The 25496-nt window shown below is 37.6% G+C and overlaps 1 protein-coding gene across 2 annotated transcripts in view; it reads right to left on the bottom strand.

The window, feature by feature from the left end:
- COG5 (component of oligomeric golgi complex 5) overlaps window positions 1-25496 on the bottom strand; it is a 208030-nt gene that overhangs the window by 115135 nt on the left and 67399 nt on the right. The gene's annotated exons all lie outside the window — the stretch shown is intronic.

Below are 25496 nucleotides of genomic sequence, written 5' to 3'. Positions count from 1 at the left end.
AACTCCAGAATCTCAGTCACAGGGCAGGAAAAGGGGTAAAAAGTAACTTCCTTGTCCCAAAGGACTAATGAGATAATTAAACTTTTCTAATCAGATGTTTGAATAAACACAGTTTGCTCTAAGATCTGAAACTCTAGATCTATTACATATTAATAGATTTAAATTATAATTCATATATTTAAATTGCACTTCTAAACATTTGATATCAAACACAGAAGAATGGCAAGAAAACTTTTTTTTCCATTTTTAATCACAGAAACATCACAAAATTTATCATCATTGTGGAAACCACACTCAGTAAGGCATCTACAGATTATAATACCAGTGATCACCGTCATCCTCCTGGTTCATATTGTATCTCAGGTGTGATTTAAACTGAGTTTTTGTTACCGGTTATGTGCATTTGGCCAAATCACTTCATCATTCACTAATAGCTGCTTAGTAATGAGAGCACTCCAGCAAGCAGACAACCAACAGTTAGTCTCCCTTTATCAAAGGAGGTTTGAATCTGTAATAACCTTTCTCCCAGGCACATTCACTTTCTTTTAAAGGGCTTGACATTGTAATGCCTGCTTCTTTGGACTATTTAGGCTTTCCACATGAAACAATTTGAGATATAAAACACAACTCAGGGTGTAAAAAACTGAGGTTTTCACACTCCCTACAATCCGCAATCTCTACATTCCCTCCTCTTTGCTCATAGTATGATCTTGCACTCCAGAACCAACCTACTAGTGACCTGTCTTTAAAAAAAGGGCCAGAGGATGTCTCTTCCTAGATGTCTTTGATTTCTTAGTGTCGCTCACTTGGGATGCAAGAACTGTAGATTCAAGTTCCTTCAGGCTAATAAACTCAGATTGAGCTAGGACTCAAATCATTCAAATATTATGAAATTACACCCATAACTGTTGCACATTTTCGCAAATCAAACTGACTATGGCCACTGCTCTGAAATCCATGTACCTGGAATACGGAAAGCACAATCTGAGAAAATCTACTGCTTTAGGCTCCTCCAAGTACAGACGCACTTCTCCACTTAAAACTCTGAATTGCAACAGAAATTAGGTCGGAATTGGATGATTAAATTAATAAGATGAACAGTTCTGAACATGCCTGAGTGCCTTAGATTAGGTCTGCAGAGAAATGCAAGAGCAGTCTAGGAAGGTATTTAGTGAACCTGAGGAAACTTTGAAGTTAAATAATGCTCTTTTTCTTCCTTTTTTATCTTTCTAGATTCAAATTATCCCAATTCCCCACATCCAGGTAGCCTAGCTTTATGCTACTGCTTATCTCCAAGGTAATGCAGGACTACTGTCATTTACACTTTCAGCATCTTGCTCAATCAAGCAGGTCATCCATTACTCCTTTAAAAGAACCAATAAAACTAACAAAATAACGGCAAAGACGTTTCAGCCAGTGTCAGGTACTTCCTTCATAAACAATGTTCCAATGTTTCCATTTATAACCAGTCCACTGTACGTTCCTAATAAAGTTATCTTCCTTTTAGGTCCTCCCAGTAAGTTTATCAAGGCAGAGATTTAAATTCCAATTAAGCTAACTGAACTTTTTCATCTTTCCTAATTAACCTTTCACTTTAGTAGTCAGTTATTTTTGTTTATTCACAATAAAGTAATCTAAACCTCAGATTAATTTTAGCAACCACACGTTCACAACTCAACACAAAATTCCAAGTGAGTCACTTGACGGCTAAGCAGAGAACATCCTGATACCTGCATGTGAAAAGGACTGCCTAAGAAACTGAAACAACATTTTCAAGAAATACCGCATAAAGTTCAGTAAGTCTTAAAGGAAAGCACCTCTCTTAACAGCACAGTATGTCAAACCGGTTTTAGTCTAGTGAGAATAGGCCTGCAAATGCTTTAGTCTGTATGCATTTGTTAAAAAACGGATCAGAGAAGTCAAAGGACAGCTGAGCCACAGGACAGTAAACCTCATGCTGCACAGGCTATTAATGAAGCCTTATACACAGGCATGCTTACAAAGCTGCTTTTGCTCAGGACTTCAGAAGCCACAATTCTCCATTACTTTCCTGCAACTGACTGTGTGACCAAGCTGCATATCTACAGGTGGCTTTACAGATGAACCTATTAAAACTCCCACTAACTCAATTACTAACCTCAATAAGTGTCTTGAATGTAAAGACTAGTTTTCAGACCCCTTCCTCTCAGCTGCACAGAACAAAAATAAACATGCAAAGAACTATGCACAGATGAAGTTCTACTGCCATAGTCTGAAGTAGCTTCTTGGCAACATGAGATTAAAAAAGGTGCAAATGTCACCAAAGACAAATACAAGACAAAAACTGCTGTGGAGTTCACTTATGCCATAATATCATGTTCCATAGCTCCAGGATGCTTAACCAAAAAAAAAATACAGTTCTGATCTCTTAAATTCACAGAAAAATCAGTGGAAGATAACTAAAAAAATACACTGTTTCTCCCTGATGTATTCTATCTGAAAATCTAAATTAAGTCATTTCAAGTGCTAAAAAACTAATCCTTCTGATGGTTTAAATAAAGGAACAGAAAGACCATGCTGCTTTGGCTTCTCCAAATACCTCCATCTGTGCCTCAGACTGGCACATATCTTCTGTTTAACTGCCAAAATCTGCAGCTTTGTTCCAAATTTCCAGCAATCCTAACAAAATACTTTGAGATAATGCATTTCAGTAGGAGTTCAAAACAGAGGGCCTTTCTGCAGGTTCAGTGGCTTGACATCCTGCTATGGATGCTCTCAGTTGCTATTCTATCCAGTAGGGAAGCCCTAGCAATCATATTATACCATTTTCAGAAGAAAAGCAGCTTTCATAAGGACAGCCGGTCTGCAGCAGAAACACCTGCAAGTGCTTTCCTGCCACTCCTATGTGAGAGCAGAAGCTGCAACACGGGCAGGATATGTGCCTTTTGGTAGTTTTTATCGTCTAAGCAGATGAGATAACATTAGAAATCACAATACCTGTGAATTCTCAAGAGTGCTGCTGCCATCCCAGGCACCATGATGAAATGGAGCAGAAAGGTGGTTAACACAAGGGTAGCCAGATCATAATCAGCACATTTAGGATCCAGTTTATGTAGAACATAGCAGAGGAACTCACACAATCCAACCAGCCAATTTCAGTTACTAAAGAAACCATGTCATATGATGTACAACAAAGATACGTACTACCAGTTATTAACTCAGAGACCAGCAAATGTAGGAGTTTGCTTCAGGCACTTGTGCAATCATTATTGACAGTCAGTCAATACCACTATGGTCATGATCAGAGCTGAGGGTGACATGGGCTGCAAGGTACTTGTGTCTTCTCAGGAATTAGGCAGATCCAATGGCTCATATCTCAGTTAGCAAAGACTCTAAGGACTGAGGTCAAGCATAAAATCTACCTTGTTTCTTCTGCTATAACCTTAAAGCACTAGAGTGAAATCAATCCATTAACTATAATAGATTTAGTGAGTATAGTATTTATAACTGCCACCTCTATCTTAACATGATTTAAAAGCAGATATGTAACATTTTGTTAACTTTCAGAAGACTTGTGGTTTAAACAGATCAGGACCTAAATATCTGTAACACCATGTGTCAGGGCTGGATGCAGACACAACAGGCATTACATGGCACACAGCTGGCTGCCCCAGTCACTGCTCAGTGAAGCCAGGGAGGAAATTAGAGGAAGGAGTTGTAGTCCTATAGTCATTCTTATACCTTTCATCCCTCTGATAATTCCACCTCTTTATACAGGTTCATAAAAATAAAGGCAAATCCTTAACACTCCCATAGGGCATTGTTATTGTTTCCTTTCTATCAAACATTATTAAGCTTGGAAAGCACAGCTGGAAATGGCTTTTTATGGACTTAAAATACAGACTGTCTGCTGAAACCTCTTTTTGAACAAAAATATTATATGCCAAGGCAGAATACACTGAGCCCTAGGAATCAGTGACATTTATAATCTACTTCAGCCTAACAAAGGGTTAGAACTTTGTATTTCCTATAGAAAAAAAAAAAATTATCACTATACAAATTTTCTTGATTTACTAAACCTGAACAGTTTTTCTAATCTACTGGCTGAGATGCTGCTTAAAAATGCAGGGTTTTAAACCAGTATTTCCCAGATAGTTATGTAAGAGGAGTTTAATAGAGATAAATCCGATATGCACATAGTACATTAGGTGGAAAAACAATACTTTGAGAAACACGGTTAGCTAAGTGACTCAACAACACAGAATCTTTGTATTATGTGATTTCATTTTTTGATCTCAAACATTGCTGTGTGATAATATATAACAAAGACAGGAAAAAAATCTGAATTAAAACTTTCTATAACTATTAAAATATGTTTTGGAAAAAAGGTAGCTACAAAGCTACCATCTCTATGAGCTCCACAAAAGCTGTATTATGCTCTTTATTTAGACTGAATTGATTTTCGGCTTTGGCTAGAAGCGAGAGAATCTACAGAAGCCTATCGAGGACAATCAGGTGCATTAACAAAAAGGAAACGAGGACAGACAGTAATAAACCAATTTGACAAGACTGCGTCACTCAAGAGGCTACTTGAGCCCAAAGAGAAATCCTTCTGAACTCTGAGAAGTAACCTCAGTGACGCCAATAAAGAGGGGGAAAGAAGGAAAGCAGAAGAGCCAAACTGAGTTCCCTAGGAGCAGCACCTAAGATCAGCATTATCCTCCCAATGCCTAAGTATCAAGAATCCAATGACAAATTATGAGGTGTTTCACGGGGGAAGAGGGCGGGGCGGGGGAGGAGCAGAATTACAGAAAATTACTTCATTCCCAAATTCTACATCAAATCATAAAATAATACATTTTTGTTTCTCTGAAGAAGGTTTGGAGCTTATTTCTTTCGCACATGTAATTTGTTTTATTTTGCTTCTGCAGTGTTATTTGAAATAAATGTTGGTGTTGCCTGTACTCTAATGTTGTTCTTTTTCCATAATGAAGAAAAATTATCATTTTGGAAGAAACTACTAATTTAAATTCCAAAAAGTCAACAGATCCAAATGATACTGTCCTGGTTTCAGCTGGGAGAGAGTTAGTTTTCTTCCTGAGAGCTGGTAGAATGCTGTATTTTGGAATTAGTTTGAGATTAATATTGATAACACATGGCCATTTTAGTTGTTGCTAAATAGCACTTATTCAAAATCAAGGATTTTTCAGTTTCCCATGCTCTGTAAGTTAGCAAGTGCACAAGAAACTGGGAGGGAGCATGGCCAGGAGAGCAGAGTCAAACTAGCCAAAGGATGTCAAGCTCACTATATAGTTGGGAAGGAGCTGGTGAATGACTGCTTGGGCATTGGTCAGCCACTGGTGCACTGGGCATCACTTGTATTTCTCGAGGCTTACTTCTCTCTCTTTTTGTTATCTTCTTTTCTTCATTATTGTTATATTTTATTTCAGTTTTCAAACTGCTCTTATCTCAACACACACAATTTATTTTCTTCCTTTCAGGTTCTCCTCCCCATTCCACCAAGGCAGGGTGGAGAGGGATGAGTGAGTGTCTGTGTGGTGCTTTGTTGATGGTTGGGGTTAAACCATGACAAATACCTTAGAGTTCTGGTGGGATTAAAGTTTGTAAAAGATGAGGTGCTACCACTACATGATTTATTAAGAAATACTGTAGAAGACTGCTACAGCACAAACAGTACAATGCATACAGCACAGCATTCATACTGAAAATGTCTGTAGAGGTAACTTAAGCATCAGAATAAATTGGTTGGAACTGTCCATTAAAAATAGCGTATTAAAAATTAAGAATGTCAAGATAGAGTAAAACTGCAATGTTATTATTACTTTAAGTTGATCTAAGCACAGGTTGTCCTGAACAGAATGCTCTCTAATTTCTACCGCTATGCCCTGAACCTGCTTCTCTGTTCCTTCACTCCAACCCTCCAGGTTTTAGAACTCATGAGAGTTTTTCCTGTTGAATTAATTTTCATCTAAAAGCACTCTCTCATCTGACTCACCATGCAGACACAGAGCAGCAATGGGAGAGGGTAAGAAGCCACAGGTAGGGTAGAACTTCCTCTCCTGGTGCAAGTTCACGTGTGCACTTGTAGATGTTCATGAAACTGAATTTCAACAGCTATTCGCAATATTTATTTTTGTTACTGCACAGACATTGTACAAGCAGATCATTTTTTTCTATGAGAGAGAAGTATTCAATAGTAACAATCAATTTCAGTTTTGAAAGGGGTTATTAAATGTTCAGTCTTTGGACCTACAGTAGTGCTTAGATACAAGCACAAAACAAATGAGTGGATTGATTTGTTAGAACTGCTGAAGACCCATTTGATTTTTTTTCCATTTGCTTCTAAAGTATCTCAAAGTAAGTTACTAATTCAAATGGACCACAAATCTAATCCAGCACTGAAACTTCTATGGTCCTACTGGAAATGTTAGTTACAACTCTAGCAGCTGAAAAGGAAGGATAAGGTTCTATTTGTTTCACTTACATCTGAACCTACAACCTAGGATGCTGCTGGGCCGGATTATGTCAATTTGTTTTTTATCAATATAGGTAATACACAACTAAAATCAATCTTAGAACAGAGCCTGAGATATCAATACCTCCTCAGAAAACTGATACCCTTTGGTCAAAGCAACCTAACATTTAACATAACATCTTTATTCTCTAAGTAGAACAAGCAAACACCCGAACTTAAATAACAACAATCTGCTTCTTCAAGGCACCTAAATTTTCCATGCAGTTGATGCATAGAGCAGGTGAGGAATTGCAAGAGCAGGCACATTTGTAAATCTTGAAACTAGAAGCTAATGCTTGCAAAAAGAACCTTTCCTCATGTTGTTTTAATCGCACATTCTCTGCATAGGCTGAAATGATTGTCCCTCACTCTGCATTCAGTACCTGCTTATGCTAGGCTTATATTAAGCCTTTAAATCAAGTGAAAGAGATTTCACTACAGTTACTCTGAAACAGTATCTTAGAGCCATCTTATACAACATGAGTCCTTCAGAAAAGGATGTGTATTCCTACAAATAGACTGAATAGACTATGGTGACTATTACAGTGTTCAAAATAAGAATTTAATTGCTGTACACCAAGTGTCATATACAATATGCCACATATTTTAGATAAACTGTACAAAATTACTAATTTTTAATCTGAAATGATTGATTTGGAAAAAAAAAACCCCAAACCCAGAACATTCTGCAGATGTTACAAATTCACTGTGAAAGAGGAAGAAAAAATGTTTGACTAAAATACCAATTACTTACAAAACTCCTGCTATTTTCCTTCTTTTTCCTACAGGACAAGATGCCTCAAACTTTTCCTCAGTGCAACAACCAAAAATAAAATATCTTTCTGCCACTAGAATGCCATGGAAATTGATCTTTATTTTACCAATTTCTACCATTTAAAAAATTAACTACTTGTATGCATAATACATGAGGTGTTGGGTTTTAGCTGTTTGAGCAACATTAAGTGAGGCAAAACTGTCCTGCTGGAGCCAGAAACTGAGAGGGGCCCATGGCACCGTATTTCTGTTTGCTTTCTCAGACAGTGTGTTAACACACTCTCACTGCTTAAGTCCAGAAAAGGAAACAGAATATATCAGACAACCAGGTAAAGTTACTGATAGATGTCCCTAGTGAAGGGAGCCATCAAAAATAAAACCAAAACAAAATACTTCTTGGTTTTTTGAATCAACCACATGCTAGGACTGGCTTAGTTTTAGAGAAATTAGGTCAACAGTACCAAAACCAAACCGATGGAAAGCAAAACTTGAACCACTAATGTACTGCAAAATAGATCTATCATCGACAGTGCATTATCAACGAATCACAGAATGGTTTAGGTCAGAAACAGACTTTAAACATCATCTAACCCAACCCTCCTGCAATAAGCAGGGACATCTTTCACTATATCACTTCTAATGATGAGGCATTATCTTACCAATTAAAGCTTTACTTCAGAAGAAAACTGAGAATTCAACGCTTCAAAATTAGCAATTGGGAAGGTATGAAAGAACTGAACTTTTTCTAGCATGTTAAAAGAAAGAGAAACTTTAGCTGTACAGTCAGACTGCAATAAAGAGGAATGGGTTGTTGCACTGTACCTCGGATCAGATTTGTTTCCTCTAATTGACTGTTGCCGTTTTTTTTAAAGAATGTGGCTTGTGTTGAAATACTTCGTAGTGCTTTAATAATGGAAGAATCATAGAATCACAGAATGGTAGGGGTTGAAAGGAACCTTTAGAGATCATCCAGTCCAACCCCCTGCCAAAGCAGGTCCACCTAGATCAAGTCACACAGGAACGCGTCCAGGCAGATTTTGAAGACCTCAAAAGAAGGAATAATAATAGTCTATGATCAATCTTATCTACTGAGGAAACTTGCTGTTTCTCTCCAGACTGTGTGCATAAAACTCAAAAACCACACCCAACGTTGATAACAATACTGGAGGAGTAGTGAGGAAGACTGACTAGCTATTTTTAACATTATGTTAAAGGTGCATTTAAATTGTCTTGACAGAAGAGTTAATTCCTAATGCTCTCTGGGCTGGAAATCAGATGCCAGGCAGGATCTCAAATTGATGGAAATGAGTTTGACATCTATTTTTATCATTATCACTGACTTAACAATGAGCACCATATTTTGGAGATATTCCTGTGAAATGCCATGATTCAGAAAATAGCTTAACACACCAAGACAAACATTACTTAGGTCTAATCACAAGTTATACCACACTACTCCCACATTCACTTAGGCCTAAAGCAAGAGTTTTTGAACTCCTTTAAGGTTCCCCCACCCACACACCATTAGATCTCCCCCAGCCCTCCCCCTCACCCTTGAATACTCACTCACAACTGTACTTAACCACGACCTAGTAAATCTGCTACTTTCTTTTTTGCCAAGTGTCTCCTCAACTGCCCGGACTGCCATGCTCAAAGGGGAGTGAGCAGTAACTCCACATCCAGCTGGTGGTTCGTCAGCCCCAAAGCTAATATCACCATCAGTAAACTGAGTGGTAGGACAAAATTAACCCTCTGGGAGTTTATGAGTGACGTAACAGCAAAATGAGGGAAGGGCTCAGTACCATGGAGGGTTGGGCTGCCATTCTGAAGAATGTCAACAATCTCGAGAAAGAGACAGACAGAAACATTGTGAAGTTCAATAAAAGCAAATTAAGCCCTGTTCACCTGAGATGGCATGTCCTGGTGCACTTGAAGAGGTTGAGTGTTCATTGGCTAGAAAGAAACTTTTCAGAAAAGGACCCAGTAGACAGTAAGTTAATTACAAACCAGCAGTATATGCACATGGCAGAGGCAGTCCATTCTGTACTGGAATGGGTGCAGCCAATAGGTTGAAGGGTGATTATTCTTATTATTTGGCACTTGTAAGGTCACTGTACTCCGTGTCCCCAGAAGAAGAAAGACATTGCAAATTGGAGTCCAACCTGGAACTACCAGGACAGGGGACTGAAGTATATGAGTATGAGGAGAGGCTGAGAGAACTGTGTATGTTAACCTAGAACAGCGATGATTAAGAAGAGATCTAACTTCTGTCTTCTGCTACCTAACAAGTGGTCAGGAGAAGACAGATTCAGATCTTTCTCAGAGGTGCACACAGTTAGGACAAGAGGCAAAAGACACAAGTCACAGCACAGAAAATTCTGAGTAGACACCTGGGAAAATATATTTGTGGTGCTGTACACCTTAACCATGAAGGACATTAATCTGAAAGAACACACACATCATATTTAGTATAAATACAATTAGAAAATCGTGAAACATTAAGATCTAGAACTTTAAAAATCAACCTAAGCTTCTTACGCCTTCCCTCAAAACAGCCGATTTAAGAAACTTGCTCAAGAGCTCCCCAAACACTTTTAGTAAATAAAACTGCATTTTTTTTCTAAATTCTCTGTGATAAGGTATGTAATAAACACTATAACATTCATGCCGTTCTTCATCAGCATTTGGATGGAGCTGAAACCAACTCCACCCTTAATATTCTATTTGACATATGGCCCAGAAATCAGAAAACGGTAAAAAGAAAATTTCTCGCACCAATATCCATAAATTACAATAGGTCCATAATATGAAGTAAATGGTATAATAATGAAAACAAACCCAGTATTTATATCATTTACAAAGTCCAGATTAAATTCTGATAATTAACACGTTCTTCATTAAAGATAATAGGGAAAAAATATTTCTCCGTAATAAGTTCATTAAAATTTAATTCAAACACTGCACAGATAAGGAACTGCTCTTCAGATGTACAGAGACTTTTGAAATCAAATTTATTGCAGCAATAAAGCAATAGTACCTCTACAAATCAATAGTTCTCTTGGGCTTTCTTTGGAGCCAAGTAAAAATAAAAGAATGTTGTCAGTAAAGATGTAGTTGTCCTATTTCTGTTTTGAACTGAATTCATAGCACCACAGATGCAAAGCAATGTGTAGAGCATATGTGAAAAAGATGGAAACAGAAAGAGCGACAGAAAAGTATAATATGGAGCAGGAGAAAGATGAAGCCCAAGTGAGAGATTACTGAAGAAATGAACTTATAGGTTGAAAAAGATGAGAACTATAGTATGCTCAAAAATAAAATACAGAAAAATATGAAGGAATGTAACTTATGAGAGGATACAAATACAATTCAGTTCATACAGTCTGGTCTTATTAATCTATAAGAGTAACTCACTGCCATCCTCTGCTTCACACCTTGACAATTTCCTCCCCATCCCCACCTCAGCCCATAGCTTTGCGCTGCTTGCTCATTACCAATGTCAACAGTGCTTCTGCCCAAACATCAGAAACAAAGTGGTGAATAAAGGTTATTTTAATAAATTTCAAGCAGACATTAACCAGGGTATTTACTGTCAGGAAAATATTTCTTAAAATCCCCACAGGTGAACAATAAATAGTTCTCCTTGAAGTGAAGCATCACATCACTCCATAAAATGAAGTAGGATAAAAAGAAATGTACTCTCATATCTGCAAGAGGTAATTGCATTGAAAATACATTGCAACTGCATCATAAACCTGTGTAAAGGAATTATGCTGTTCCAACTGTACTACTGGAATGGCTGAAGAAAACCATCTCTCTCCCAAACAAAGACAAGGACTCATCTAAATGAGGGTATATGACTTTGGCTCTCTCTTATTTACCTAAGTTAGCATTATAACTAAAGCCATGAAAACAAGTAAAATAGTTACGAGCTGAGAGATGTAAAAGATAACCTAAATCTACATGTTGGCCTGAAAATACCAGTATTTTTGACAGCTTTTAAATATTATTAATATATCATTCAATAGCTACACAGAATTTCTCAATATAGAGCATTATGTAAAGGTATGATGATTCAGTTTCCGTCAGTGCCGTGCCATGTTGCGATAGACACATGCAGTGATAAAAGAAAATGAAGGAAAAAGGATGATGTGTTTCAAAAACCTTGGTAAAAAATAACTTCTTTCAAACATCCCACCATTTGCTGAGACAGCAAAGATGGCTGACTTCACTGAATCAGTGCCCTCAAAGGAGGGCAGACGAGATGTTGGTTCATTTGTGTGTTTTAATTCATGACGTTAATGGCTAACGACCTGATTCCTGAATATTTTTACATCTGGATAAAAGTATACATGGACAGCCACAGACTTAAGGCATACAAATCTTCAATTACCTTACTGAGTTAATAATTTCTGGCTGAACTTGATTTTTCATTTCAGTGAGATTAGATGCTACTTTTTTCTTTAGCTTTTCTCATTATTTTTGCACTAAAACATGCATCCAAAAATGTCAGCTTGTACATAAGAGAACATGGATCATTTCTAACACATGCTGTAAATGCCAATATATCCTTTATAGTGCTACACTGCAGTAAAATCAATTTTTAAAAAATATACTAAAAAAAAAATCATGTTGTTATCTCAATCCCTGGTTTACTACTTTTTTCTTTAATAAATATATAAGCTGCAAATATTTATTTCATATTCTTCTCTCCTTTTGGATCTCTTCCATCTCTTTTCAATACTCACCATGCAGCCCTTTAATACTCACATCCTTAGAAAAAGACTGTAAAAGCAGAACTGCATTTTCTTTAGTATCAGTTTTGCTAACTGCCTCAGTACTTAAGAATATATGTATTTTTTATTTTTAATGCATATTTAATTCCTCCCACTTCTTCTTTGTACCATCAACAACTTCCTGAAATTAGCCACAGATATACTTAATTTTATCATCTTTAGAGTCAACAGATGTTGCATAGCCTATAAATCACACAGGTTTTGTGTACCTCCAATACTTTGTGGGAGAACAAAGTGAACCTTGTGTCATCCACAGTGCCTCTGTAGATGGACATAACTGCAAAATTTTAAAACATCATGTAATGTATTGTATCTCTGACAGTAAAGCCTGTCAGAGATCAGTCTATAGCTGATTTAGAGATCAGCCTATAGCAGAAATCTACCAAGTCTGCTAGAATTCTCACCAATTCTTCTAGCAAGAACAAAATACTAAAGTACTAAAAAGATGGGCATGAAAAGAATGTTGTTTGAAAGTCAAACTGAACATAACAGTGTTTAGATTCCAAATACTTGCATTTGAAGTTAGCCCCAAAGATGCCTGTCTATTGACCTTTTAAATACAGGAAAGTATTTACCTGTGACAAAGATTGACCACAGTTAGCTCACCTTTACACAGCTGTCATACCACACCTTTTCTGCTACCTGTCAAAGTTCAACAACCTAAAAGAATAGTATGATAGTAGTAGTAGTCTGGGATCTTTCATGCACACTATGATTTTTTTCCAAGAAAAATATATTGTTAAAATTGGGAAGCACATACATGTATGAAGGCTCAGAATTACCATGGATTAAGACTTCATTAAAATGTACTTATCTTCTCAATATGATTAAACATTGAAGTAAATAGAAACAGAAGCCATAGGTTTTTCTTCTATTATTTTGAAACAGATAAAAACAAAAAGCTAAATCTTCTCAAATATGATACTGATTACATGTTTGAGTTCTGCTATCATCAATGTCATACAGACACAAAACTAAAAATTAGTATCTTTGGTGACAAAGTTCAAAATAATGAGCTAAATGCTGAAAATATCAAGGTTTTTTGTTTTAAAAGATTGCATATCCAGGAAAGCAAACAATAAGTTCATGCAAGTATTTCAGTTTTTAAAAGGCATAAATTGTTAACAGATTGGTGATAACATTTAATTTAGTGGATAATTGTTATTAAATAAATAATGTATATATTTACTTTGTAGAATTACCTAATTATCTGAGCCAATTATTATTACCTACATCTGTCAGCCAATTATATCTAATCACTGACACAAAAGTTGAACAGACAAAAAAATGTGCTGCTTGAAGGATAAAAGATGTTTAGTAATTTAACATATAAAAATAAAATTGAGAAAACATACAGACTCATTGTGTACTCATATGATTCTATAATAATTTTTATTATAGTTCCTCTAATTCTAAACAATATTTAGTCTTACAACAGATTTTTCTCACAAAGCATAATTTGTGGAATAATTCATTGCTGATAGTTGTGATTCATCTCAAGAACTGCAAAGAAACAGATTCTAAAATTCACATTGCCATTGTTTTTCTAAAATAAACATCTTTTGCTTCGGAGGGAAAAAAATCAAAAATTCAGGGGAAACCAAATTTCTCAATAGCATATACTGAACTCTCATATAGGAACCCAATTCTGAAGTAAACAAATTATTACACTGTATCGTAATTAAGATTTACATTTTCCCAAAATCCTAAAAGTGCACTTTGCCCAGCAAAACCTAAGTAATCAAAAAGTGAAAAACTAGCAGAAAGTTAAATGAAGCTTATCAAGGATCTTCAAAATTAATGATACTGATACATTCATGACCATATATCATTGAAACGCTGGAAATCAAATGGCAGTGCAGAGTCTTGAGTGGAAATATGTCAACATTTGTGATTCTAGCACGTAAAACTCATTACTGTCAAAACTATCTCATGGGAGATCTTTGCTCAGAAAGCAGCGCATAATCTCTAGAACTGTATAAAATAATTGTCAACAGATCTTAAGAGACTAGCTGTTGAACTAGCTCTGGTCTCAGCTATTAGCATCCGCGACTTGACTTCACCCTCAGATTAGCCATGTTCCTCTTCCAACATGGGGTACTGAGTCCAAAGTATGGACAATTTGTAAAGCAGAAGCTCCAAGGAGCAACAATTTATGGTCTAGCAATATTATAAGCAACAATACTGTTACATTTGATAATCCTAAATTCCTGTTTCTTTTCTGTTAACCATAAAATCTCTCCTTGAACCCATGGAAACATTTAGCAATCACTGCTTTCCATGACAACTGCACACAGAGCAGCAGCGTTGTGCTGTGAACCTGTCACCCAACAGTTTCATTTAATACCTTTTAGTTCATAATGTCTCTTTTCTTTTTCCATCATATTCACAATTTTATATTCCTCCATCATATTTCCTCCTCAGTCATTTAAAATTCTTTATGAGGAGTGGCCACTGACTGCTGACCAGTCCCTCCACCCTTGTCCTACCACAGGAGTATTTGCTGTCTATTTCTTCATTGGATAATCCTGAGGGTAGCAAGTCACGGGTTTATCAAATGCTATGTGACTACTACTCTGACACAAGAATATTGACAGAGTTAGTCACAGTTGGCAGGCAGGCTTATCAATCCCACCAGTGCCAGTGCAGTGTTGAGACTGACCTTGACCCCTCTAGGCTTTTAGTGACTCTTCACGCCATGCAAGGAAAGAAGTAATAATTTCTACCAAGAAAAACAACAAAAGACGCTTTTAAATAAAACTGTCAATTCACTTGATTTTATGACTTTCTTTGCTGTTTTATAACTATGTGAAATGGACATTTCTTTTCGCAAAAATATAGAGGAAAGGATTGCAGCATGAAGATTTGTAGAAATATATCAACTCAGACACTTTGGGTACAGTTTAAAATTACTTTTTGTCTGTTAGAACTTAAAAAAAAAAGGAAGGTTGGGAAAAAATACAAAAGAAAAAAATCAGAAATAGACAATAAGGGAAATGTTTAAAGTCTCAAATTCAGAATCACATCACACAGACACACATGAGGCCTCTCAGTTGTCTGACTGGAGATGGCCAGAAAGTAAAGAGCAATCATAGATGCTCTAGGATATTGGCTCCCCTGACCACCTTTCAATAAAGCAGCCAGAGCCAGTGTCAATTTGAAGGTCTGACTGACTTCCCAAGAGAAGCACCTATGCTGAGTAAATACTCAACTTCGGCAGTGCCCTTCAGAAAAGAAAGAAAGCTTTGCATTTTGGTTTTGAAGGCATTGGTGTACTTACCAGATTGCTGAAATGGTGAGAAAGTGGCAAACAGAAAGTATCTGAAAGTCTAACTACTCCAAAATACAAAAGCAAAACACAGTGGCACATGGAGGGTCAACAGTGGCCAAATATTCCCAGTACAAAAAGTTCTTTTCCAAGGCTTAAAAGCCTGAAATTCTGACACATTCCAGCTACTAAACATCTTAAATGAATGCGGCTGTCTTGATATTTGCATCAGAGCAGACACCTGCACAATGGCAGTCTGGACATTTCTGCAGAGCAAGGGGCAGGTGACAGGCATTGCAGATGAAGACAGTCTAGGTACACAGTACCCTGGCTGCAGCTTACAGCAAGAGTCCTCCCACTCTGCAAACTCTGTTTCATTACTACTTTATATTTCTCGCTGTTTTCTGATCCAATTTAAGTCATTGAAAGTAATTAAAAAGGCAGGATTAGCTGATTGCATTTCAGGAGACATTACACAGATCGTATTTGTAAATAAAATGGCTTACTAAGACTGACTGAAGTAGAGAAATCTGGCAGAGGCTTGTGTTAACAGTGCCCTCAGACAGACAGACAGCCCTTGGCCCTGCCCGTGACAGCCAGCACAGCCACCTGTTGTCTGTTGGAATCGTTGTGGCAGGCTGCTGGGACAGCACTGATGGACCTCAGCTCCTTCTCTCTCCAAGAGTAAGGAATTACTAAAGTGCAAGTATAAAAATCCCTGAGTTTCCATTGGTTTTACACAAAAGAACTAAGAATGAAAACTGTAGCCTCTGCAAGGCACTGCCTCTTTTTGATTTTTTTAATCCACGTTTGAATGCTGTTATAAATGAGAATTCAAAACTAAATCCACATTGCTTTGTGAGATACTTCAGTAACTGTTTGGAAGCAGCTATCACTTCCTATTTAAAGGAAAATATTTTAATTTTGTTGTATTATATGATGAATAATGTAGAGGGGAAAACCGTGTAAGGCCTATTCAATTCTAAATTACACATCTCTTCTGATTTCTGTTTTGCTACGGTTTTAGATTTGTCATGAATCAGATTAAACCTGGACTTCAAAACATCAAACCTTCCCAGAAAGCAACAATGGCAAGTTTCATCTGACTCTTCCTAAGACCCATTTTCATCCACAAAGTTAATTATGCTTGGTCTGACTTTGGCAAGCAGCATTAAGGATCAAGGCAAATTGCTGGAGTGAGTGAAAGAAGACAGGTCTTCAAAGGCATTCTAGGTATGACAGAGCACTCCTTAGGAGCATCAGGCTTCAATAATAAAATTTTGTATTTGATAGCAGGAAATAGGAAAATAATTTCATTGGCTCATTTAGAGAATGCCAGTTTTCCATCTTCTCATGAACAATCACAAGAAGTAGTGGCTTGTAAAAAGAAAAAAAAAAAAAAAGGAGGGATGGGTGTGTATGTATTTACAAATAATCACTCAGAGGTCACATGCCACAGCAAATGACAGAAGAGTTTTGTATGAGGTCTGTTGCACAAGTAAGATAAGTTGAACACAACTCCAATTTCAAAAATAAAATGAGACAAAATAAGTTAAATTGAGTTATCAAAGGCCCCACAGCAACCAAGAAGAGGGATATCTGTCTGGGCTCACTGAGGGAACCATGTTAAGTTAATAAAATGCAAAAACCATCCTAAGTATGTTTCAAAGAGGAGAAAAAACAGCAAATAAAACAAATATTCCTTGGTCTGATACAGCAGAACATTTCAGAATACTTCTACCCATGTTTCAGACCTTTGAGGACCTATATTTTGGGACTCAAAGGACTACTTCTATATGTGTTCTTCATTCTACCTGTAGTCTCCAAATAAACACTCGTGTTTCTGTCAGTCTCAGCCCTATTTGCTTCCTGTCCCAAGAAAAGCTGAAAAATCTGGTGTAAAGAGGAAGCAGTAGATGGGGAGACTGAGAGAGGGACCTAAGCACTGCTTCTTTCCCTGAAAAATGACAGAGAAGGTAAACATTATTAGCATTAATATCAAAGAGTTAAAAAAATGAGTTAGCTCTCAAGAAGCCATGGAATGGTTCTAACTTTTTTCAAACAATTTTAGCATGTATGTTTTACTCTGTTTGCTATTTCTGAACTTCTAGAGAATGCTTGCTTTGCATTCCCAAGATTTTCAGAAGTCCTGAGAAGTAAAAGAGATCTATAAAGTTCAGATTCTCCAATATCATCTTGACAGTAGCATCTAAGAAACTGGAAATTTATACATAGAAAAATAGGATAGGATAGGATAGGATAGGATAGGATAGGATAGAAACATAGAATAGAATAGAATAGAATAGAATAGAATAGAATAGAATAGAATAGAATAGAATAGAATAGAATAGAATAGTTTGGAAAAAACCTTAACATCATCAATGCCCTAAGCATCTAATCTAAATGTCTTTTAAATATCTTTCTCCAGGCTAAACAATCCCAGTTCCCTCAGCTGCTTCTCATCACGGGTGCTCCAGGCCCGTGTCTAGACATGTTTCAGCACCTCAGTGGCTTTCTTGTAGTGAGGGGCACAAAACTGAACACAGTACTTAAGGTGCAGCCTCACGAGTGCTGAGTACAGGGGTATAATCACTTCCCTGGTCCTGCTGGTCACACTATTTCTGATACAGGCCAGGATGCCATTGGCTTTCTTGCCCACCTGGGCACACTGCTGGCTCATGTTTAGTCAGCTGTTGAGCAACACTCCCAGGTCCTTTTCCTCTGGTCAGTTTTCCAGCCACACATCCAGTTTTGCATGGTGTTGTTGTGGCCCAAGTGCAGGACCCAGCACTTCGTCTTGTTAAACCTCATATAACTGGCCTCAGTCCACCGCTCTAGCCTGTCTAGGTCCTCCAAGGAGTTTTCTTGCCTTCAAGCAGATCAACTCTCCCACTCAAATTGGTGCCACCTGCAAAGTTACAGAGAGTGCACTCGATCCCTTGCCTAGATCCTTGATAAAGATTTTAAACAGAACAGGCCCCAACACTGAATCCCGTGGAACACCACTGGTGACCAGCTGCCAATTGGATTTAACTCCATTCCTCACACTCTCTGGGCCCCACCATTCAGCTAGTTTTCCACCCAACAAAGAGTACATCCATCTAAGCCATGGGCAGCCAGTTTTTCCAGGCGAATACTGTAGGTGTCAAAGGCTTTACTAAAGTCCAGAAAGACAACATCCACAGCCTGCCCCTCATCCAAAAAGAGTACATTGTCATAGAAGTAGAACAGGTCAGTCAAGCTGGACCTGCCATTCATAAGGCCATGCTGACTGGGCCTGGACCTGTAGTTGTCCTGTATGTGACTCATGATGTCACTCAAGAAAATCTGCTCTATAACCTTCCCTGGCACTGAGATCAGGCTGATGGGCCTGCAGTTCCCTAGATCCTCCTTCCAACCCTTCTTGTATGTGGGTATTACCTTTGCTAGCTTCTAGCCAACTGGCATCTCCCTGGTTAGCCAGGACTGCTGGTAAACGATAGAAAGTGGTTTGGTGAGCACTTGTGCTAGCTCCCTTCCTATGCTCAGTAGCACAAGAAGTTCAGTCCTACATTGCTACAAGCTAGTAATGTAGTGGTGGAGTACTGCCTTAACCTTTCCCTTTCTCAGAGAACACGTAGCAGCTCGGCCAGATCTTCAAAGGAATTTTCTGAAAAAAACGGTCACAATGTGAGAAGTGTGTGCCTGATAACAAAGGAAGCTGTGGTATCCCTACTTGAAAGTGATATGCTTTATGGAGAAAGGTTAAGAAGCTGTTTTTCAGCTAGACTTCTCTCACTGCCTCCCCCTTGAAAATGATCACTTTGCTGGCTCCCTTCCAGTCAGAGAGAGGAATCAAACGATTCACCAGTAAGAACTGCATGGTGAGCCTACAGGCATAGGTAAGATAGAAAGCATCTTAATGGGGAAAAAAAGCTGCAGGCCAGGGGTTTCTCTTATATAAGGGAAACCATACTGGAGACACTGTATGGGCTTGACAATTACTGGACACTGCAGGTATAATAAGTTACAGGATTCTCCCATTTCTTTTCCCACAGTGTGGACAAGAAAAAAGATCCTCAAATCTACATACAGAATTCCAGCAAATCACAAATTCAAAAAACTTCCAAACTTCCCTTGTTAGATGGATTTTGCTTTCCAAATGTGTTTAGAAATTGATAGCTACCTGACTCATCTCTACCACAGAAGAGTTATTTCATGGTGTATTATTAGTCACCTGTTATCATCAGTGTCCTTTGAACCTGTTTTGAGACTACAGAGTACAACATAAATCTGCCACAGCTTTTTGGGACTTTCTGCCAAGTACTTGCTCATACTCTGCAAAATTATACAGACTATTAACCTTCCATAAATTTTAAGAGGCTGGGTCTACCCAAAGAACATGCCAAGGGCAGACCTTTGCAGTTCATAATAGCAGTAACTAGGACCAAAACAGATAAGGAAGAACCATTAAAACCTCCCTCTGATTTCAGGCACAGCACTGCTGTGAAACTGCTCTACAAGGAAATGAACTGAAAGAAAGTCCATGAAAAACAAAGGGTGCTGTGACACCTTAATAACTCTACAAAATGTCTCTTGGAAGGATAGTCATAAACTGTATGTCTCTGCCTCATTATATCTGAGCACTTACGGTAAAGCAAAAATACAATTCATTTTTTATTCAGAAATAAATTTGCCAGACAATCCTAAATATTTTCAGTATGAAACAGCATATCAACCCTGACAAACATTTTCTTTATCTTCAGCACAAGGTTCCTGGAAGACTGAAAATTAGTTATCATAAGATTATATTGAGTCAAATATTAATGTAAATATTTCTAAGAACTCTTAGCTTCTAGTTTCAATTTAATTATTTTATAGACTTGCTTAATATGTTATTGCTTAATATGCTTAAAATGTTTTGACTAGTTCAGTCAATGTTGAACAAAGAAAAAAAGAGTGCAAACGACTTAAGAAAACTGTTCTTCATCTGGAAACAGTTTTCCAACACACACTGATAGGTTTTCTGCCCATCTGTTAAACCAGTATCATCAAATTGTTTTGAGGACAAAAAAGGGGGATAGAAAAATAGACTTACAGTATTCACTGTGACTCATCCAGTATTTTTCACTAGCTTTGCTTACTAAGTGTAACACAGTTTATTCTATGTTCTATTCTTTACTAAGAGTTATATTAAACCCAGCTCTGAATTACAAGCTTCTCCTAGTGCAGCATATCATGGTGACAAAGTGAAAGGTCCATAGTATTTCCATATGAGCAAAAAGCCCAAGTGTACAAAAGGGCTTTTGCAAGTGTAATTTATGCCATTTCAAAAGCTAACACAGGCTGCACTATTAAGAATGTATTTGCACCACTACACGTACGCTGAAAGAATTATCTGGAAGAGACACACCAGCAAGACTCTTCTAGTGTAGATCTGACCTAAGCCACTCAGGCACCTCAGCACTGAGAGAGTACAACATTGAAGTATCCAGCAACAGGGTTCCCTCCATAAGAGAAATCTGTTTTGATTTCCAGCTAGCCCCTCAAGCATGCACAGCCAGGCAGAGAGCAAGCTGAGAATTAAGAACGATGCTGTCACACAGCAGTGAATGGGCTGCTGCTCAGCAAAAAACTATTCTAAGCAGATTGATTTTCAGCACTGTGCACACTGCGATTAACATCTTCAGCTGTAAATTAGTATCTCCTCAGTTTGGGGAGTAAAAGTTTTAAAAATGAAATACAACAAAAACAAACTACTGGACAACACCTGACATTTTGAAAGAGAGATACCGAGGCAGTGCAACTTTCTCAAATAGGTCAGATCATTTAACCTGAGACACTTGGCTACAGACAGTTACCTGGCTTTGTAGATGAGCTATTTTTATCTTAATGGCATCTAACAGTACAGATATCCAGTAAATGAACCCAGTATGTTAAAAGCAATGTCACAGCAAGTGAAAATAATTCAAATCCGATTCAAACTACTCCATTTAATGATTGCATAGGTCTCATAAAATGAAAGTACATTAAATAAGCAGAAAAGATCGATGTGGCCAAGAGGCACCTGCATATTGATCAAGGAATAAAACAAAAGAGAATTATATTTAATGCTTCATCCTAATCCACTGTTTCTGCTCACACAGCAGGGCTGATCTCCATGATTCCCTTACACCCCAACCCAACAACTATCCAAACTGCCACTCTTTTACTCTTCTCCCATTCCGTAAGTTTTTAAAATAGCGTTAACACTTACATGAGATGTACTATACTTCTACTGGTTTATAAAATTAAGACATAACTATGAATTCAAAAACTAACAATAGATGCTTGGTGGATAGGTAAAGAATGGAATTGTAAGTCAGCTTCTGACAGGGGATATTTTGTGCTGCAAAAGAAGCTAATGAAGAATTATGTAAGAGTTTCAAAAATATGTGACAAGGAAAATTACAATAAAAATTAGAGGTGTTCAGAAATTGTATCAAAATTTCTTCAACATACAATATACACAAAAGACTTTCAGCTCAAAGATGAAAATGGTTGGAAAGATTAAGGAGTTTGTAGATATTGGGGTGAAATACACTCTAGAAAAGAAGACAATGAAGATCAATCCATTCTTTTTCAAGGAAAAGCTGCTTTGCCATTGACCCTATCATTGCAGTTGCTTGGCGTTTGAGGTTTGTTTTCATTTTATCTTTTACTTGATTTTTTTTCTTGAATTGTATTAAGAGGTCTAAAGATTTCAATAGTGATAATACATTTAAGCTTTATCAGACTTGTAATCTTATTTTAAAAAATCAAATTAGCTTACTGCCTTTTATTAAACTCCATTTGTAGTTGAAGAAATTAAGTGGCAAAAGGTGACAAAATGATCCTGTAAGCTTTGTTAACAAAATGATTGTGTTCAGTGCTTCTCTAAGAGTCTATGCAAAATTAATTACTTAATTTTCTCATCCACATTCAAATAAAAGTGTTTAAAACCATAACATATCCACAGCAATCTCAATTACAGCATGTGGATCACCCCACACCTATGTTCACTGTCAAAAGAATGCTACCTCAACAAAGCAAAAATTATTTTCAAGACTGCTGATTTGAATTATGATTGTCTCTTTTATTTGTTATGTCCCATATGTCAAAAATTATTCTCTGGAAGGCAAATGTTAAACTGACCCAGGTTATGAATCATCTCATTTAGCCTTTCTGAGTTGTGCCATAAGGTCAGCTTTCCCCTCCTCTTCTGGAATTTATTGAAATTATTGAGTAATCTGAGACCTCCAAGGAGAAGAACAACAGTAATGATTCAGACACCTATTTGTAAACAAACTACCCATACTATAGATTTTAAGAAAGCGAAGATACTGAGATCTGATACCAGACTCAAATCTCTTGTGATTTCATTTCCACATCAGTTTATGCTACCAATCTGATTTGCAGTCGTCGTGGCTCCCTCTCTTCCGCATGTCCCAGCCACGTCGTCTCCTCCCACTCCTCTGTACCCACACAAGCATTCTGCTGAAAATGACCCCATTATTTTTCAGCCAGATCAGTCCCTTGCATCAGTGCCCTGCTCCTCTGGACATGCATGTATTAGCACCTAGGCAAGCAACAAGTGCGTGTGTGTGACAGGGATGCAAGGAGAAAAGTATCACAGGCGAACAATTTCTATCAGTTAACCAGGCATAGAAGCCAATCTTTAATCCACTGTGTGCACGAAGCTCCCCATTAAAGCAATAAAATACAGAACTCAATAAAGTTTTGGTTCATCCATTTTACTCAGCAATTATTATATCTATTCTAATTTCCATTTACTCAATAGCTAATTAACATATGCCTAAAACAAAAGTAAGCTAATACAGAAATTACCTGTGGCAGAAGTACCGAAGTGCACATTCTTTAGAGAATTTAGAGAGTTAAGCAAAGTAACAAGCCTAGGAAGATAAAGTGGCAGATTACCTGGTATTGAAACAAATACCCTGAGTAAGGGTAAATGCTGTGTGGGAAAAATGAATGAGCTTTTAAAGGCTAATTAGTTAAATTTAGATTATTCAAATCATGTTATTATCAATCTTTTTAAAATTTTCAATCACTGCCCTTCATGAAAGTAGTTTGAGTGGATCCTATGTATATTCATAGTAATATACATACCTAATTCACCTATTTGCTTGTGTTCTGGGGGAAGAGGGATCTATTACTTGGCAAAGGAGGGGGACAATGCTATACTGTCTTATAAACCAGTAAAGATCAGAAGTCACCGACCTCTGGAACACTCCCTGTCTGTGGCAATGATGCTCTGCCCACTCTGTGGAAGGTGAGCAAAGTCCTCACCTGTCTGTGTCCAGTCCTACAAAAAGAAGGCATGGTAGCTTAATTCATCCCTGTAGCTGTACAAGTTATTAAATGATCCACATACGCAGGTCTCATCAGGATTAATGAAATGGAATCAAGTTGGAGGCCTATGGCCAGTAGACTTCCACAAGGATTGCTTCTGGGGCCAGTCTTGTTCAACATCTTCATCAACGACTTGGATGAGGGGACAGAGCGTACCCTCAGCAAGTCCCTGATGGCACCAAACTGGGAGGACTGGCTGATTCCCGAGAAGGCTGTGCTGCCATTCAGTGGGATCTCGATCGGCTTGAGAGTTGGGCAGAGAGGAACCTCATGAGGTTCAACAAGCACAGGGCCAGCAAGATGATCAGGGGACTGAAGCATCTTACTTATGAGGAAAGGCTGTGGGAACTGGGGCTGTTTAGTCTGAAGAAAAGGAGACTGAGGGGGGAACCTCATTAATAATTACAAATATCTAAATGGTGGACGTCAGGAGGTTGGGGCATCACTTTTTTTCTATTTTATCTAGTGATAGGGCAATGGAAATGACAGGGTAATGGGATGAAGCTGGAACACAGAAAGTTCCACTTAAATATAAGGAAAAAGTACTTTACTGTGAGGATGAGGGAGCACTGGCACAGGCTGCCCAGGGAGGGTGTGGAGTCTCCTTCTCTGGAGGTTTTCAAAACCTGCCTGGATGTGTTCCTGTGCAACCCGATCTAGGTGGACCTGCTTTGGTAGGGGGTTGGACTAGATGATCTCTAAAGGTCCCTTCTAACCCCGACCATTCTATGATTCTATGATTAGGTCTCCTACGTAGGTCTAACTGTTCTTAAGAAGCTACTGAATACATGTACTTTGATTCAAAATATTGATTCAATACATTTTAGCACATTGGTTGAAGAACAAAAACAAAATCCAGCAACATCCTCTTCCCCAGGCAGCTTTTTTTAAAAATATGTATCATTTCAATTCCAGGTTTCTCTAAGAAGATAAAAGCCTTTGCAAATCACAAAGGGCTACGTTTTAGAATGTGAACACTATAGATAAGCACTCTGGTGAAACAATTATTTTTTAATTCTATAAAAATACATTATTCAACTGAAGAGGAATCCACACTCCAATTACATGTAAGTAACACAGCTGACTTACCTTTCACACTGGTATCTTATCATAAGGGCAGGAGGGGAGGGAGTGAGACTTAAGAACAGATCAGGAGTAACACCTCTGGCCATGAAGGTGAGTAGAAAGGCAAGAAAGCAAAATAAATATCAGGAGACAGCAGAAAGGATAAGAAGAACATCAGGTCAATAGCAAGCACCACCACCAAGAAACTGAATATAAAACTTCAAAAATTACAGTATGCGCCCATTACGGAATAATTTTAATGAACTTGCAAAGACAGTATTTAGACTAATTTAACCAAGGCAAACTAAATGAAATCTCTCCAAAATAAAATATGCTATACAGATGGAAGTCTAGTACTGTGGGTTTTACCTCTGGGAGTTGCAGCCTGCACAAGATTCTATTCTTTCATTACAAATCTGTTGTGTGGGGGGCAGAGGAGGAGTAACTGTGTTACAGGAATAAAAAGAATAGCACAATTGTTGTAAGAACATCTAGTTTTCTCTTTCTATCCATCACAATACATCTTCAACTTCACATCTCTTTTTCCTCATTATCTTACCCTATACCATGTCAGTAAAGGATATTTTAATGCTGGAGGGAAGCACTCTGTAAAGAAAAGCTTCTGAACAAGACATCGTTAATTCATTAGTGATGATCATTAAACAGTGTTCATTTTAAGAGAACACAGCAACAAAGACAGCTGATCAAG

Source organism: Colius striatus, chromosome 1, assembly GCF_028858725.1.
Source record: "Colius striatus isolate bColStr4 chromosome 1, bColStr4.1.hap1, whole genome shotgun sequence".
NCBI classification, from domain to species: Eukaryota; Metazoa; Chordata; class Aves; order Coliiformes; family Coliidae; genus Colius; species Colius striatus.
This window is presented reverse-complemented; position numbering and strand designations above follow the sequence as displayed.